This window comes from Martes martes (genome assembly GCF_963455335.1).
Source record: "Martes martes genome assembly, chromosome: 13".
NCBI classification, from domain to species: Eukaryota; Metazoa; Chordata; class Mammalia; order Carnivora; family Mustelidae; genus Martes; species Martes martes.
This window is the reverse complement of record NC_137901.1, coordinates 61107211-61121794: the sequence shown is the minus strand read 5'-3', so window position 1 is coordinate 61121794 and position 14584 is coordinate 61107211. Positions and strand designations below refer to the sequence as shown.

Below are 14584 nucleotides of genomic sequence, written 5' to 3'. Positions count from 1 at the left end.
CATTACACCTGTCACTCTGCCAGCTGACTATCCAAATTGCCAGAGATGAAAGTACATTATGCCCAAGGAGTGCCACCCTGCCCCCTCCCAGGGCAGCGCGCGCGCGCGCGCGCGCGCGCGCGCACACACACACACACACACACACACACACACACTTATCTCAGACAATTTGTTCTCAATGTCTGCACCTGCAGAAAGAACGCAACTGTAAACAGCTTGAAACTTGGCTTCGGGAACACTGAAGGCCTGAGCAGCCGAGAACAACGTTTAGTTTTGTCCGCAGCAGGTCCCTGGGAGGAAGGCTAGGTGCCATGTCCCCTGGTGCAGAGGGAAGAATGTAGTGGGGCCAGAGGGGGAGGGGAAGGGCCGGGCAAGGGGGCAGAGCTGCCCAGTGACGCGAAGGACACACAGCTGTTCCGTCCATTCTGCTACCCTGCACCCCTGCCAAAAATAAAAGCAAAAGACACACCCTTTTCATTTCCGAACCAAGTCACAGAATTCTAGGCAAGAGGCAGAGAGGCCTTCCTCCCAGCTGCACAGCCAGCAGGCTCCCTGGGTGCGCAGCGACCGGACGCCGGCTCCAGAGCGCGTTTGCAGTGCAAGCGTGTTGCAGACAGCAGTAATTCATTTATCCCTGTCATGTAACATTAGCAATCTGTCTGGAGCTTGGCAAGCACCAACTTGCACTGTCATATAAACTGTCTGACAAACTTAAAGTTTCGTAAATGGTTCTCTTCCAGCAGACAATAAAGCATCATAAAAAAAAAATAGAAAGAAAGTTGTCATCTCTTTTTCTGTTCCTTCTCTCTTCCTTGTCTGAAAAAGGGTTGGGAGGAGAGAAAAACAAAGAAAAGCAATGACAAAAGCACGGACACAAACAGAAGTGATCCCTCAGCAGGATTCTTAACCTTGGAAAGTCTCAACATTTTTCCGATGCCAAGTAAATGAGTAAATAAACGGATGGGGGGAGGGGTGATGTGGTGGGGGTCAGTCATGAGGGGGGTACAGAGCAAAATCTGCAAAACAAAAGTACAGTCATTAAAAATTAATAAAGGGTGTGGACATCAGCTCCCCACCCCCTTCTGCTCGTGGGGATTTGAGCCAGACATTCTGCGTCCTCATTAAGTGGTGTCTGGCAGGCTGCCGGAGTTTTAGTGGGTTCTGGGAATGCCAATATATTAACCAGAGGACTTTCTGCATACCCTTTAGAGTTTTTATTCTAGAAAAGTCAACCATTTGGCACAGTGTAGCCTTATTTTTGTTCGGGAAAGCTCTCAGCTGCCAATCAAGAGAGAAATTATAGCTATGTTCTTCGTAATTTCCAAGACCTATCTGGAAAACAAGCCTAGTGGAAAGAAAAGTCCTCACAAAAACAGCTTAAAAGGCCAAAGTGCCATTTTTAGTGGAAATTCAAAGAAAAACAATCCATCTCACATGGATATGAGACAACACAAACACTATTTTCAATTCCTCCTATGACAGAGGAAAAAACAATAGTCACTGGGAACAGGAATCCAATATTTCTGTAGCAATTAATAGTACAGGTTCTGGGGGGCTGTTCACTCCAGCTGCCTAACAGTGAAACGAATAATGCCACACACACACACACACACCAAAATTTCCCTAAAAAAGTGGCAGGTCCTGGGGCCTAAATTTGCGAATAGTAGACAGAAACTTTATGTTCCTATTTTAAAACTTAAGACTCACGTTCCATGCACACCCATAATATAGGTCAAGGTGTAATTCTAGACTAAAGAATCCCATGTAAGCAGAAAGTCACTCTGACACCAGAAAATAATGGCTTCCAGAATAGTTTTCTGAGATAGGAAGAAAGGGAGGGAGGGAGGAGAAAGGGAAGAAGGAAGGAAGGAAAAAAGGAAGGAAGGAAGGAAGGAAGGAAGGATTAGAGGGAGGAAGGGAGAAAGAGGAAGAAGCGACAAAAGGGCAAGATGGGACTACAGAGCAATTTTGCTGTTTGTATTTAATAGCTCTGTGTCTAAATCAAGTATGTTTAACATTTCTAAAAACTTTCCAGGTTAATATGGAATAATCTTTTTATAGCTATTGCTCCTTGAGTTTTCTTTCTTCTCTACTAACTCTCACCCAAAAGGACAGGCACATCATAGAAACTCCATAAGTCTAGATGATTAAACATGAGAAGAAATAGGGCAAGAACTACCAGAGAGATTGGACAAGCAAGTGTCACAACCAAGTGTCCCTGTCCCTGCCCCAGCCCTGAGAGTGCTTGGGTTTACACAGAGCAGTCCTCTCCAGCCTAGACCATGGGTGACTGACAGCTAGGTGACAGCAAAGGGATCCAGACGGAGCTTAAGGGTCTCTGCTTGACATCAGGACAGAAACTACCCGCATAGAGCAAAAGTCATTCTCAGCTCTCTCTGACGCCCTGTCCAGCTGGGAACTGCCCCTCCAGCAGCCCAGATGAAAAACAGACAGCGTCCCATGAGCTACAAGGATACTCTGGCAGGCTGTTAAGTCAACCAAGACTACAGCACATCCCAAACTGTAAACACCTCTGCAGATGGGTCCTTGCTCTCAGTGCGCCAGGCAAGAAAACTATTCTTAGAACACTGTCAGCAGTTGGGGGGAAATATTTGTCTATGTATGTATATACTATGGCAGGGGGCGAGGAGAGGTGGGGAGGGTGCGGGGCTTTGATTCTCAAATCATGTGCCAACAAATTGGCACAAAATCCCTTAATAAGCAGGTGGCATTGGCTGGATTCCTCTGCAGGACTGTGGTCATGCAAACCAAGCCCCCAAGAGGATTCAAGAGACAGTCCTAAAACCCTGTGGGAAAAGTCTTCTCCATAGTAAATACAAACCTACATGAACTAGAACCATGGCCAGTGACGGCAAACTCTTCCAAGGGCAAGAGAAGAATGTTAAGAAATTAAAAGGGTCTTTTAAAACAAGGGAGGAAGGAGCTACAACTCCATTACAGCACATCCTAACCGGCATTTACAGTCTTGGCCCTAATTCCTAACAGTGTGTTCAATGTCAATTGCAAAGTGAAGCTCTTAAAAGAATGAAGCTTTCAAAGATCATGAGGCATTTACCCATGTTGTAAAAAGCACTGCTTTGCAAGGGCCATCAAATAGCATTCAAGGGTTGATAGGAAACCAAATATTATAATTCAATAAATGTGCATGGGATGGGCAATATTCAGATCTATTCGTTTGTCTATGTAATGACTCAAATTTGACATTATGATCCTTTACCAAACATAAAGAATATGTTGCAAGAGAACTGTGCAGAGCACAAAGACAGATATACAGATGACAGGAAATTCAATATAAATACTAGAAAGAACTAAATAGTCACATACAAAATGCAGAACATGGCTTGATGCAATGGCAGTTTCTACAGAACATTCCTTGTCAATGCAAAGCTCAGTCCAGAAGCTCCAGGCAAAATACAAGTGGAAGAATATCTTTCTTGGCTAGCCAAACAAGTGGAAAGGGCCACCTTAAAGGGAGGTTTCCTAGTACTAGCCGTAATGGAAGGCACCAACCTCCATGCCAGCCATGGGACCCATATATTTTTAAGAACCAAGGCTGCTGACCATCTCTACCCACCTCCACTGCAAGAAACTTAATTATAGTAACTCTCAGACTCAACATCCTCTAATAGCTTATCTCCCCTCACAGCCTACAATGCCTAGCACACAGTAGGTCATCAATGAGTATTTATCACAGTAATTAATTAACATTGTAGAAAGCAGCCCTGAACTGTAAGTAGGGCCTGGGGATATCGAAGCCAAAGTAATTGCAAAGAAAGAGAAGGTGATAGATGGGACACAGAGAAAGAGAAAAGAAGCAAATCAAAATTACACAATTCTAGCTAATTAAAAGACTCTTTGGGGAAAACAAAAATTAAGCTAGTTTATGTGGCCAGTGCCACTCAGCAATCATTCCCGTGCCGGGCTAGGAGCAAGGAAGCCCTCCTTGCTTTAAAGAGTTTCTCGCTGTTCTGACCGACTGCACCGTGCCCCGCCAGCTAAACCGAGAACCAAGGCACTGACTGACGCGTCTTCTCCAGGTGCCACCCACCCACCACGCTCCGTGTCCTCCTCCTGAAAATCTCTGCCTCAACGGGAAGCCAAGTCTTCCTTTTCCAATTAAAAAAAAAAAAAAAAGTTTTGAAACAAGCAAATGCCCTCTCCACCACCCCAGCAAATTAACCTGGATCGAGCCCACTGTCTTCCAGCCGTGTACTTACACGGCTAGCCCCCAACGCCACTCCGGGCGGCGCACCCGGCAGGGGTCCCAGGGACGCCTCCTCGTCACTGTGCAAAGAGGACCCCACAACAAAGGCAAGTGCTGAGCCCGGGCTGGGTGTTCGTCGTTTCCTGTTTATTCCACCGTTAAGGGTCAAAGAGAAATTCAACACACGCCTGCTTCCTCCAGGGCTCAGAGACCCAGCCTGAGTGTAACAGCAGCCGCCGGGAGACAATCGACTTCCAGCCAATGCCGGGAGCTGCGGGCGGCCCCGCGACCGACGTCAACGCGCGCTGGGGGACCCGGGCAGACGCCGGGTGAGGCGGGCCCCAGGGTCGCGGGGCGCGACCTGCGGGGTCCCGGGGTGCGGAGCCGCGCGGGCTGCGGGCTGTCCAGCAGCGGGATGCAGGGTCCAGAGTACGGCCCGCTCCCATCCCTTTTCCTTCCCGCAAACTCCCCAGCAAGGTCCTGCACGATCTTCCCGCTTCCCGCTGACCTCCAGTCCTCCCCACCACCCCTCACCGCCTGCAGTGGCTCGCTGACAGGCCCCAGGGAACCGAGACCTCAGTTTGGGCAGTTACCGCGGCGCTTACCCCGGCCTCCCCGCGGTGCAGAATTAGGTCCTGCAACCGCAGGACACCCCGCGCCGGGCACCGAGAAATAGGTCGGCAGCGTTCCTCCAGCAGAGCACACAAGCAGAGGCGGCGGCGCCTCGGTTCGGAGTGCCGGGTCGCCCTCCCCACACGCGCCCCGGGCGAGCGCCCCAGGACGCCGCCGTGCCCACGGGCTACACAGTCTCAGACCTGGAGAACTCGTCTCCGGGGGACTCGCCGGTCTGGGGAGGACTCACGGGGCTGCGCAGCTCCCTCCAACCCCCGCCGACGGCGCAGGCTCGCGGACGTCCCGTTCCCGGAGCGTCCTGTCCCCGCGTCCTCCGCCCCCTGTCCTCCCCAGCCTCCCCCCTTCCCGCCCCAGCGCCGCGCTGAACTTGGGCCAGACGCCGAGACCACAACAGCCACCTCGGATCTGCACTCACCTGCGGCCGTCCCTCCGGAGCAGAGGCGGGGGACCGCCCGCACTGCGGCCCGCCGGGCCACCGGCCCTGCTGGCCGCGGGGGAGGGGCGCGGGATGCGGGGCCGCCGCGGCGGGAGTGCGCGCCGCGGGTCGGCGGGGAGCGCGGCGCGGTGCGCCGGGTCTCTTTAAGAGCCGGGGACCTTACCCCCGGGCCTCCCCCGCGCTCCCCGCCCCCCTTTCACTTTCCCAGAGACTCGCAGCCTGTCTGGCGGCGGCGGCGGCGGCTCCTCCCCGGTTCGCAGGGGATCCCCGGCCGGCCGCGGCGGCGCGCGGGGCGGGCAGGGCCAGCCGCAATCGCCTGCCTGTCCCGCCGGGCCCGGCCCGCAGCCTCCGGGAGGAGGGGGGAGGAGGGAGACGGTGCTGCAGCCGCCGAGGGAGGTGTCCCGCCTCCCGTCGCCGGAGGGGGGGAGTGTTCCGCCTCCCGCCGCCGTCTGTCTCCAGCCGTAACTGTGCTCGCCGAGGCTGTGTCTGTCTCCAACTCCTCCAGTCTCTCCTCCCTCCCCATCCCCCTCCGCGGCGGGGACCCGGCGTGCGGCCAGGCCGCGGGGGCGGCGGGGGCCGCCGTGCTGCCGGCGGGTGGGCTGGTCTCGACCCCGAGTGCGCGAGCTGCACCAACCTCTGCAGGCTGCGTGCACGGAGCTGGGGGCGTGCGGGCGCCGAGGCCGCGGGACCCCAAGGCTCGGCGGGGCCCGCCGGCTCAGCACAAGGCGGCGGGCTCGGGCCTCGTGGGGCGCGCGCCCACCGCCGGCCGGACAGGGAACTCCAAGTGCGGAGAGACGGCTGGCTGGCCGGCGCGCCGGGAGGAGCCGGCATCCCCCGGCTGGCTGGCTAAGGACAGTCTCGGGAGAGCAGGCCGACTTGTTCCGTGCGCCCAATGGGCAGCAGACCTTTGGGCACCAGTACCGAGACACACAGTAGGGCTGCAGGACACGTAGTGGGACCGATGAATCCTCCTTGAGCCAGCCCCGCCGGGCTGCTCCTGACCTCACGTGGTCACCCCCCCTTAAAGAGTCCCCGCCCTTTATGAGGGCAATGGCTCCCTACTAGAAAGTTAGCTGGATTCTTCCTGTTACGACCCTTTCTCCTTGAAGGACCTACATCTCTCCTCCTCTGACGGCCCTTTAGGACTTGAACTCCACCTGAGTGCAGACAATATGTATGCATTTTGTCCTCCAGAAGTAATAGCATTGGCTGCCAAAGTGTTTGGGTACTGCCCTAGCATATGGCATTTTAACCCAGTTCTATTACAGTCGCCAAAATTAGATTATTCCCCTCTGCCCAAAGTAAACCCCCTGCAGACATACCAAAATACACTAACCTGGGGTTTCAGGCAGGATCTGTGAGAGGTGCAGCTAATTAAATTAATTTTCAACTTCCCATAATGTCAGAGAAGAGAATCTTTTGAAACCGATGAATAATTTGTCAGTAACATTTTAGTTAGTGAAATGTTGGCTTAATTCAGCTTTCTTTAAAGAGCTCTCCACTCTCTTCTACTCTCATGGTAATTGCTGCATAGAATTTGATCTGTCTCCATTTATTGTGTCAAGTCCCCTGCTAAGTAGATTGTCTTATTTAATACAATAACTGGGGCAGCCAATGCTTTCCCATTTTACAGATGAGAAAGTTGAGGCTCTAAAAGATTTAGTAACTTGACAGCAGACCACAGAGTTGGGTTTAAAATTCCTAACTGGCTACATACGAAGTGGGGAATTGAACCATACTGCCATCTACCTACGGTAACTTTGACATCCAGTTCAGTTAAACTCAGCCCCTGCAGCAATGGGTAGCATCTGGTCTCTGCCAGGAGAAAGCCCAGATCCCAGACCAACAGAGGTGCGTTTAGACTACAGAGACAACTGTGAATCTGGCTGCTAGGGTAAACTTTTATTAAATGAGCAATGAGCTAAGTGTTTAATACAGGTTATCAGAACGTGACAAGCATACACTTACTAGTTTATATTTCCTGATCATGAACGCATACCACACAAATAGCAGCTCAGATGCTCTGGGGTTGGAGAAACTGTTCTTGCCCTCTTGGGGCAGAAAGAGAAATGACTTTTTCCTTCTAAACGAGAAACATGCTGCTGTATAGTGTCTCTACATCAGTTCACAAAAATAATGGAACAATGTGGTACCTGGCTAGTTCATTCAGTGGAGCTAAGCATCTGACTCTTGGTTTCAAGGAGTGGGACATGAGAATTCTTTCTCGGTATAATTCCAATTACATTTTACATGTTGTTTGTTATATATCAACAATACTTACTCCACAGAAGATCAGTCATCTAAACAGACAAAAATAGGAAGGGCAAACATGAGTGTGGAGGCTGCTTTTGGGCAAGCAGGCTTGAGCAATGGAGTACAGAAAGGGCCCTCAGCAACCAGTTGGCTGAATACACACAGGTCCATTAGGTGACCCCCAGCTCAAAATAGCCATGACCCTATCTGACCAATGGGCTACTTACCACCACCAGGCACAATTGCCAAAAGAGGGAAAATTCCATACTTTGCCATATCTCTTCATCTTCCCCCTTTATAAACAGTCCCCCACGCATGGGGTACCTGGGCGGCTCAGTTCGTTAAGCATCTGACTCTTGATTTTTGGCTCACATCATGATCTCAGGGTTGTGAGATCCAGCCCCTCATGGGGCTCCATGCTGGGCATAGCTTGCTTAAGATTATCTCTCTCCTTCCACCTCTGACCCTCCCCCCCAAGAAAAACAGCCCCTACCCACTGCCTCCTTGCAGACAGCCTCTCCTCTGCTATCCTGCCCAGTGCTCCCTCGCAGTATAGTCAATAAATCCCTATCTCCTTTGCTCTGCCCCAGGTGAATTCCTTCACTGCCAGTGTCACCAGCTTCTACCCTGATCATTGCTCCACATTTGGGAGCCCTCGTCCCATCAGGAGAGACACCACATTTATTTTTTTTTTAAAGATTTTATTTATTTATTTATTTGACAGAGATCACAGTAGACAGAGAGGCAGGCAGAGAGAGAGAGGGAAGCAGGCTCCCTGCTGAGCAGAGAGCCCGATGCGGGACTCGATCCCAGGACCCTGAGATCATGACCTGAGCCGAAGGCAGCGGCTTAACCCACTGAGCCACCCAGGCGCCCCGAGACACCACATTTAGACACCACAATGAACAAATGTTGAAAAAAAAAAAAAGATTCTGAGGGCCCCAACTGACCACAAAATACATGTGAATCAGAGAACATAATTCTGTTACTTTGAGCTCATGCATAACATTTCGATGACACTTAAGCTATCTCAAATGATCCTTACTACTCTTTGTACTTTTTAATTTAAATAAGAGATGGAGGGGCACTGGGTGGCTCAGTGGGTTAAGCCTCTGCCTTCGGCTCAGGTCATAATCTAAGGGTCCTGGGATCGAGCCCCGGCATCGGGCTCTCTGCTCAGCAGGGAGCCTGCTTCCTCCCCCACCCCACCCCACCCCCGCCTGCCTCTCTGCTACTTGTGATCTCTCTCTCTGTCAAATAAATAAATGAAATCTTTAAAAAAAATAAAAAGTATTTTAAAAAAAATAAGAGATGGAGAGGAGGAGGTAAGAACAAAAAGCTTGCACTGCAGGTTCTGCTGGGGAAGTGAGAGTCCCAGTCTGGATAAATACTTAGGACCGGAATCCATGGATGAGCTCAGCTCTAGGAGACAAGGATCTGTCCCGTATTTCTCAATGATGTCATAGGCATGTTTCCTCATGTTACTCTGCACCATCAGTCTGTCTCAGAGTTCAGTCTGTAAACCAGAGATAATAATTCCTACCTCATTGGGTCTGTAGTGAGGTTGGCCATGTCCCCATCTACATACAGATTACCTTCTTTGGGATGCTACCTTCCCCACTACTCCAGGACTCACAAATTTTACTTTTCTACAAGTGTAGGTTTTGTGTGGGAGGAAAATAATTTTCCCTCGACCCTTCTAGGTTCTTGGCTAAGACACTTTTTGTAATAAAAAGATAGATTAATGAGAGAAAAGCAAAAATTTAGTAACATGCCAACCCCCCATGTCCATGGAAGAGACCCAAGAAAACTGAGGAACTCTCTGAAATGGCCCAAGCCATGCCCTTAAATAATATCTCCACTAAAAATAAAAGATGTAGGTACCTGGAGACCAGGTATGGGAGGTGACCAGGAAAAGCGCAGTAAACAGGATAGAGTTGTTATGCATAGTTAAGTCCTTGCCTTCTTCACCGCAAAAAGTTGGAGACTCAGAGTCACCCTTCTCTTCCTAGTACAGAAGGAGACACCCTTACAAGTGGAGATTTCCCTTCTACGTGTAAATGTCTCATACAAAAGGGTAACTTCTGCTTGGTTTTCAGAGCTTCTCTCACGCCTGCTGTTTTAAAAAAAATAATAATCAGCCTAAAATAATTCTTATGCCAAAGAGGCATGTCTGGAGGTGGAATATTCTTCTCCCCTCCGGTTTAAAATCATCAGAGACAGAAAGGAAAATGTTTTGCAGGCAACTTCTGCTTTCAGCCTTGCTGCAATACTCTCCCCGAAAAAGACAAAAACAAAACCAGTATCTGTTCTTTCTCCTTGACGGGAAGGGGGTGGGGCGAAGACAAAGGAGAAATACAGCAGGAAAAAAATGTAAATGATTACTTCGAAGATTGCCCATCCAAACATTCTTCTGTATAGTGTCTCTACATCAGTTCACAAAAATGATGGAACAATGGGGTACCTGGCTAGCTCATTCAGTGGAGCCTGTGACAATCTCAGGGGGTTGTAAATTCAAGCCCCACATTCAGTGTAGAGATTACTTCAAAAAATATAAATAAATAAAATCTTAAAAAGAAATGATGGAACCATTCCTAGGTAATGACACGTGTAGTTTCAAACCATTTACAGCTATTAAAGTATAGTAAAATCCCTTCAGTCTGTTAAGGTCAGAGCAGCCCACAGCTTCTACCCTGGCTTCTGTCTCATCTGGCGCCCAGGTGGCCCACAAGTAACCCACACAGGGGCAAGGCATCTCAGGGCTCACTGATACCTCCCTGGGCCTTGGGGATATGATCCAGGACCAAAAGTTGGGTGTAAAATGGTTGCTGCCACCCCACCCTATTCCATTGCTTTCCCTAAACCTGGTCCAGGCAGCTCCCTACCAGGGTATTAGCTATCAAGTTCAGGACTTAGCACAGTACCTGGCCTAAAATGTATTCCATACATATTAGCTTTCTTTAACCCTTTTCCCTGCCAGCAAAGACAGGCTCTCTGTTTTTGTGATTTTGGACCCTGACATTTTAGCCATGCTGGATCCATGTTAGAATTCTCTTCCTCTGGGGTTCCAGGGGTTCAAATAAATTTCTAGGGCCCAAGAGGGAGCCACTCCTGCCTTGGGTGTCCCCATCAGCAAATGGGAAACTTAGATAACTTTCATCTCCTTGACCTGAACTGTAGTAAATCTGGTCAGCCAATCCTCAACTGCCAAGTCAGCGCTGGGACTTCTTGCCCCAAACAAGCCAGTCAAGCCTTTCCCATTTGTTTCTTCCTTCTTCTTTATATTCTGCCCTATAAAAGCTTCCTGCCTTTGCCCCATTTTGCTGTTCTCCAAAACAAAACTATCCATTTCATGAAATGCTAAAGTTTGTATGTATCACCTAGATTGTCTTTCTTAAATTTTTTTTAATTTTTATTTTTAAAAATATTTTATTTATTTATTTGACAGAGAGAGACATAGAGAGAGAGAGAGGGAACACAAACAAGGGGAGTGGGAGACAGTGAAGCAGGCTCCCTACCGAGCAGGGAGGCCAATGTGGGGCTCGATCCCAGGACCCTGGGATCATGACCTGAGCTGAAGGCAGACGCTTAATGACTGAGCCATCCAGGTGTCCTTTAATCTTTTTTTGAACAGAGGTTAGGGCTGTGGGGAGCCTGGGACAATGAAGGGTCCGACTCTTGATCTCAGCTCAGGTCTTAATCTCAGGGTCATGAGTTCAAGTCCTATATTGGCTTCCACCCAGTGTGGAGTTTACTTAAAATTAAATAAATAAATAAAATAAAATAAAAATAAAATCCAGGTCAGGGATGCTGTCAGAGGAACTAAGCAATAGCTGATACACCTACAGCGTAACATGGGGCAAAAGGCACCGTGGAGCCCACACATGTCCCTAACCTGCTTTCTCTCTGTTCCCTTGTCCCCTTAGGATCCTGGGTCAGGTAGAGTATGCAGTAGCACTGGGCTGAAGGGTGCTAGGCTCTTCTACAGGTTGCCTGTGTCACTGACGTTGAAGGGACAAAAGATAACCACTATATGTTTGTCTCCATGGGTTCCAGGTTGTCCCAGTGTGTGCTAGTCTGTCCTTCCTCTCAGTCCCTTTGTGGTCCGTTTTCCTGGAAACTTGCTGGCCTGCCAGATCCAGATTCAATAGCCATCCATGGGCTTCTCACTATTGCCTATAATAAATCCTGATTCTGTGTCACCTACAAAGAGTCTTGTGATCTAACCCTGACTGATTAAGAATTACACACCTGTGTTTTTCCCTCTCTTTGCTTGTTTGGAAGAACATAATACCCTCAATCTAGCTTTCTTTAAGGAAACGTGCTCCCCCCCCAACAAAGTGGGCAAATTGGTGAAAATATACTTTATCAAAGAAGATACTAAATAGCCAATAAGCACATGAAAATGTACTCAACTCATTAAGGAAATGCAAATTAAAACTGTAATGAAATAGTACACCCACTGAAAGGGCAAGCATTAGAAGACAGACAATTTGAAGTGTTCACAAGGATGTTAAACAACTAGAACTTGCATACCCAGCAATTCCACTCCCAAGAAAGCACAGGAAAAACGTGTGCACATGCCTGCCAAAATGTAAGTACAAGAATGTTCATACCAGTTTCTTCATTAATATGAAAAAGAAAAAGACTATGGGGTGCCTGGGTGGCTCAGTTGATTAAGCGACTGCCTTCGGCTCAGGTCATGATCCTGGAGTCCCAGGATCGAGTTCTGCAACAGGCTGCCTCTCAGCAAGGAGTTTGCTTCTCCCTCTGACCCTCCCCTCTCATGTTCTCTGTCTCTCATTCTCTCTCTCTCTCTCAGATAAATAAATAAAATCTTTAAAAAGGTAAATAAATAAAGCCTAATATTAAAAAAAGAAAAAGAAAAGAAAAGAAAAAAGAAAAAGACTGAAAACAACCCAAATGTCCATCAGTGGATAAAGAATAAATGAACTGTGGTAAATTCATATGACAGAAGACCACAGAGCAGTTAAAAAAATTTAATATTGCAGGAGAGGAGCTAAGATGGCTGGGGAGAGATGGACCCTAAGTTCGTAGGGTCCTTCAAATATAGCTGGATAGTTATCAAAGTATTCTGAACACCTGCAAAATCAATCAGAGATCTGAGAAAAGAAACACTTCTATTCTACAAATAGAAAAGCTTTTGGAAGATAGGAGGTGCAGAGACTTACACTTTTTGGAAGGTAGGAGGTGCAGAGAATTGAATCCGGGGTGATATATCAGAGAATACAGTGGAGGGGAGGAAGCCGGCTTAAGGAGGCTACCACAAAGTACTATAAGTAGCAGGGCACAAAATCAGAACTTTTAGAAGTCTGCTACAGTGGGGGACGTCCTTGGCTTAAAGGCGCTTAAGGGGGCTAAGTGTGGTGGAATCCTAGGTGGGACAGTATGGTCTCAGGATCCCCAGAGTCATAAGAAGAACAGGAGTGCCTGAGTACAGCAGAGTTCCCAGGCATAGGAGCAGGGAACCTGGCTAAAAACAGCAAATCTAGGTGTCGGCTTTCTGTTTTCTGTTGCCATAAATTGTGAACCACTGCCAGGTCCTGCGACCACTCTCCAAACAGGGGCCCAACAAAAGGCAGAAGCGAGGGGAGACCCCTTCCCTCCCCCAGGAGGAACAGTGCAGGTCCATACCTCAGAAGTCTGCAAAATTTGAACCTTAAAATTCAATTGCATACTGGAGATAAAAATGCTCATTCACAGACTAGGTAAACACAGAGTTCGGACAGAAACCAGGGAGACAAGAGGGATTGACTGCTTTTTTGTGAGGGCTCACTGAAGAATGGGGAGTGTCTGTGTGAAAACTCAGTTCTGGGGCTGAGAGTGGGACACAACCACATTCATCCCCCCTTTGGTGCTGAAAGCCTTCAGGGAGAAAACTGGGCCACATAGTAGAATCTGGAGTCACTTATATAGAGCCTGGCACCCTGGCCAGTAAGGCACACTTCCACAAGGGTAAGGGCACTTAAGAATCAGCACAACAAGGGTAAGAGCTGAGAATCAGAGCAATAAAATTGTATTTTATTTTATTATGTGTGTGTGTGTGTGTGTGTGTGTGTGTGTATAATGTATATATGATTTTGTGTGTATATATGTATATACATATTTTTTTTTCTTTCTTTCCCATTCTGGGCCCCTACTCCAGAAGACTGGCACAAACTGCTGGCTCCCAGCAAGTTTACTGATCATAGCTTCAGCTTAAGCTCTTGGGGAAAACAGTATATAGGATTTGGTTTTTGTTTTTTATTCTTAAGTCTTTCAGTATTATTTTTTCAGTGATTTTCTAATTTTTTAATTCTTTTTTCATTCTTTTTAAATTTTAATATATATATATTTACTTTTGAAGTTTTCATTTTATTTTATTTTATTTTTGTGTAAATATATATATGAGTCTTTCTTTCTTTCCTATTTTGGGATCTAGTTTCTTGTAACAAGCACACCAAAATACATCCAGAATCTACTTTTCTGTTTTGTTTTGTTTCTTGTTTGTTTGATTTTTTCCTTATTTTGTTTTGTTTTTGTTTTTTTCTAGTTTGTTTTTGTTTTTTTTTTTTCTGTTGTTGTTGTTGTTATTGTTGTCTTTTTTATTTCCTTTCTTCTATTCTTTTCTGGACAAATTGACAAAATGGAGAAATCCACCCCAAAGAAAGAACAGGAGGTAAGTACTCACTGCCAGGGTTTTAATCAATATGGATATAAGATTTCTGAACTATAATTTAAAATAATGATTATAAAGATAAAACCTGGGCTTGAAAAAAGCATAAAAAACACTAGAGAATCCCTTACTTTAGAAATAAAAACTCAAATCTAGTCAGGCCAAAATTAAAAATGCTAGTAAGAGATGCAGTCCCAAATGGAGGCTATAAAAATGACAAGAAATGAGGCAGCAGGGAGACTCAGTGATATAGGAGATAAAATGATGGAAAATAAGGAAGCTGAAAAGAAAAAGAAGAAATAATACTACTGGATCACAAAGGGAGACTTACAGAACTCAGCAATTCCATAAAGCAAAATAA

The 14584-nt window shown here is 47.5% G+C and overlaps 1 protein-coding gene across 2 annotated transcripts in view; it reads right to left on the bottom strand.

The window, feature by feature from the left end:
- The window catches only part of LDLRAD4 (low density lipoprotein receptor class A domain containing 4), a 422342-nt gene extending 416928 nt beyond the window's left edge, over positions 1-5414 (bottom strand). The window contains exon 1 of one of the 2 annotated variants that reach the window (XM_080821462.1): positions 5274-5414. The gene's annotated coding sequence lies outside the window, so the exon portion shown is untranslated. Of the gene's footprint in view, positions 1-5040; positions 5181-5273 lie in introns of those variants that run through there. The other variant, XM_080821463.1, reaches the window with a different exon arrangement.
- Positions 5415-14584: the final 9170 nt, after the last annotated feature.